Below are 3,787 nucleotides of genomic sequence, written 5' to 3'. Positions count from 1 at the left end.
TCAACTGCACATACGGTTCACGTCCACGGTGTCGCGGCATGCTACCAGTGTTAAAGACTGCGATGGAGCTCCGTATGCCACGGCAAACTGGCTGACACTGACGGCGGCGGTGCATAAATGCTGCGCAGCTAGCGCCATTCGACGGCCAACACCGCGGTTCCTGGTGTGTCCGCTGTGCCGTGCGTGTGATCATTGCTTGTACAGCCCTCTCGCAGTGTCCGGAGCAAGTATGGTGGGTCTGACACACCGGTGTCAATGTGTTCTTTTTTCCATTTCCAGGAGTGTATATCATCATTCACAATTAGTTTCGAGGATTATATGAGAACGGCACGTTGGAAGATGTAACGTTTCCCAAATTTCAGGACGATGTTTGGTAACATGTTAGATGGTTCAAATGGCTCTGAGCACTATGGTACTTAACAGCTATGGTCATCAGTCCCCTAGAACTTAGAACTACTGAAACCTAACTAACCTAAGGACATCACACAACACCCAGTCATCACGAGGCAGAGAAAATCCCTGACCCCGCCGGGAATCGAACCCGGGAACCCGGGCGTGTGAAGCGAGAACGCCACCGCACGACCACGAGCTGCGGACTAACATGTTAGACATAATGTTTGAAAAACAAGGCGTAGGGTAATTCTCGACGCCGGTAAGGACTCAAATCACGTGCAAGACTATGTAGCGAACACAATACACAACGAATAAGGGGTTACACCTGTTCCTAGGACTGATTCCGACTTCTCAATGGTGTTATTAACTTCATTTGGCGTTTTCCTTAATTTATGTTGCCTGTGCATGTCTTTGTTATTCGTTTGTATGTTACAAATGACTTTCTGTGAAGATTATGGACGGTTGTGAATCAAGTGACAGAACTGCAATTCTAGTTAAGACAGTCATATATATTTTGTAATTCTCTTTAGTATGTTTGTGTTTTGGTTCTGTGTCTCTGTCTCGACCAAAGATGCTATTGTGATTTTGTTCTGTTTCGTAAGCTTACGAATGGCACTACATTGAAATGTGTTCTCCAGTCTATTGTAGGATACAATTCGTGTTGAAAGAGTTCCAGTACTTCATTATTTTATTTTTGTGCTTATGTGCTTATATGATTGTTTTAATAAAGGGAAAAAAAGTGGTCAGCGCGACAGACTGTCAATCCTAAGGGCCCGGGTTCGATTCCCGGCTGCGTCGGACATTTTCTCCCCTCAGGGAATGGGTGTTGTGTTCTCCTAATCATCATCATTTCATCCCCATCGACACGCAAGTCGCCGAAGTGGCGTCAAATCGAAAGACTTGCACCCGGCGAACTGTCTACCCGACGGGAGGCCCTAGTCACACAACCTACATAGGAAGAAACGCTCGTCATAACAAAATAAAAGAAATCAGAGGTCGCATAGAAAACTTTAAGTGTTGGTTTTTGCTGCGCGCTGTTCGAGAGCGTAACGGTGGAGAAGTAGCTCGAAGGTGGTTCGATGAACTGCAGAGTAATCACGTAGATGTAGCAGTAGATGAGATGGTACAGGTACAGGAAACTGGGGTGTATGACTGTCGACACTCTAAGGTGTCTTAGTGTAGGCACCTGTGCAGTTGTTCTACCTGCCGAAGCTGCTGGAGAGAGCAGTTCCGCTGCCACAATCACATCCTCAACTGCGGGCGTGACGTGTGCAGGACTTGTTACTCCCCCCCCCCCCCCCTGCCATATGCGAAGCCCGCCGTGTTGTCGGAGAGGCAGGTGGGTCCTTGTTGTAAGTGCACGACTGTTACGGTGCCTTCAGTCGGGCTATTTTTGTTGGTACAGACGGGCAGCTGCCGCGCACGGAACGCACGCCCGCACGCTATCCGCTGCCGTGACGCCAGCTGAGAACTGTTAAGACAGGCGTCTAAAGCAACTGCTACGGCTGTATCCGCCCTGTATGCGTGGTCTGATTACATCTCCGACTCTCGACAGTGGGTCTAAACAACACCACATCGCAGGCTGCTTCTTATGCTAACGAGCAATACGTAATGATACTTCCTGGCAGATTAAAACTGCGTGCCGGACCGAGACTCGGATCTTTGCCTTTCGCGGGCAAGTGCTCTACCATCTGAGCTACCCAAGCACGACTTTCTTTCAGGAGTGCTAGCTCTGCAAGGTTCGCAGGAGAGCTTCTGTAAAGTCTGGAAAGTAGGAGACGAGGTACTGATGAGGCAGCCCGGCTAGCTCAGTCGGTACAGCATGAGACTCTTAATCTCAGGGTCGTGGGTTCGAGCCCCACGCTGGGCGGAACGGAATTTTAACCCCGTATTTGTTGTTGTTGCCCCAGACATTTCACTACCCTCTTGCTAAGCACCATACCCTAATCTGGTCTCGAGGACAGGCCTTAGAATACCTGTTTCAGAGTGGTCCGCATACAGTCCTTGACTTCTGGTACAAAGTTGTGACCGCGCATAGCACCCTCACCCGAAAACCATCTTACCGACAAACTTTTGCCGGTTATCTCCGCAGCGTCTTCCTTGACCCCCCTCAAAGTTTGGGTGTGCCATGCCTACCTGTCACATGACACAGCACCCTTCTGCACGTTCTCATGCATCGACCAACAAACAAATAAAAAAAAGGAAGAAGACAGAATATGTTATATTTTGTTGTATGTTTTCTTAATACATTTTGTTTAACTAACAGTCATTTGTATATGTTTAAATGGTACCTTGAAGAACTCTTGCATAGAGAATATATATGTACTTTTAGTTTGTTCAATAAAGATTATTAAAAAAATAAAAACAAGGAAGAAAACAGGATATGTTATATTTTGTTGTATTTAATGTTATTCTAATAATTAAAAAAAAGGATGATAGAGCACTTGCCTGCGAAAGGCAAAGGTCCCGAGTTCGAGTCTCAGTCCAGCACACAGTTTTAAATCTGCCAGGAAGTTTCGTATCACTTCTGTAAAGTTTGGAGAATAGGAGACGAGGTACTGGCAGAAGAAAATCTGTAAGGACGGGGCGTGCGTCGTGCTTGGGTAGCTGAGTTGGTAGAGCACTTGCACGGGTAAGGTAAAGGTCCCGAGTTCGAGTCTCGGTCTGGCACACAGTTCTAAATCGGCCAGGAAGTTTCATATCAGCGCACACTCCGCTGCAGAGTGAAAATTTCATTCCGGAATGTGTAACGATGTTTACAGCGGGCGGAGTAAGTGCCGGCTCGTAAGCACACGTTCGTCTCAGTGTAGTGTCCCTTAGGCGATTACTACGGACAGTGCGTGTGCAATGCATATAAAAATTGTAAATAACATAAAATAGACAAGACTTAAAAATGCATTTGTGAAGAACTGTGTTAGTAATATTTATGAAAACCTATAATGTAAATACTCTGATGCGAAAAGGACTTTATCGCTTATGATTAATATCGTAGTGAAAAATATATTGAAATAAAAAATTGGTATCTCTGTGTAATTATATATACGATGGACAGAACAAATCTTTTTCTTCTGCTTCTTTTTTCGTTATAGATTGTGGGTAGCGCTTAACGCTTTCAGATGTTCGTAATTTTTTCTCTCGTAGATTATGTTAAGGTGTGTATGTAAAGTATTACTTTAATTATATGTATAAAAACTAGCTCATGTTATTATTTCAAGGTAATATAAGCACCTCATCCCAATGTTTCACATGAAGAGTGTTGTGTACATAGTTCTGCGTAGTGAGCGCGTACACAACTTTCCCACTAGAGCGCGCCCCGCTAAGCACAACAGCGCCGGCGCAGCGCTCGTCCATCTCCGCACTATGAGATGGCGCTGCCATAGAGACGGACCAAACT

The 3,787-nt window shown here is 45.7% G+C and overlaps 1 non-coding gene across 1 annotated transcript; it reads left to right on the top strand.

Annotated features, from left to right (window-relative positions):
* The first annotated feature begins 2,190 nt into the window (after positions 1-2,190).
* On the top strand, positions 2,191-2,263 carry Trnak-cuu. Its single transcript has one exon. It is a non-coding gene; the product is annotated as a tRNA-Lys (tRNA).
* The last annotated feature ends 1,524 nt before the right edge of the window (positions 2,264-3,787 follow it).

Source organism: Schistocerca piceifrons, chromosome 9 (genome assembly GCF_021461385.2).
Source record: "Schistocerca piceifrons isolate TAMUIC-IGC-003096 chromosome 9, iqSchPice1.1, whole genome shotgun sequence".
In the NCBI taxonomy this organism is placed as follows: domain Eukaryota; kingdom Metazoa; phylum Arthropoda; class Insecta; order Orthoptera; family Acrididae; genus Schistocerca; species Schistocerca piceifrons.
The sequence above is the reverse complement of the archived record's forward strand: the minus strand, read 5'-3'. Positions and strand labels throughout refer to the sequence as shown.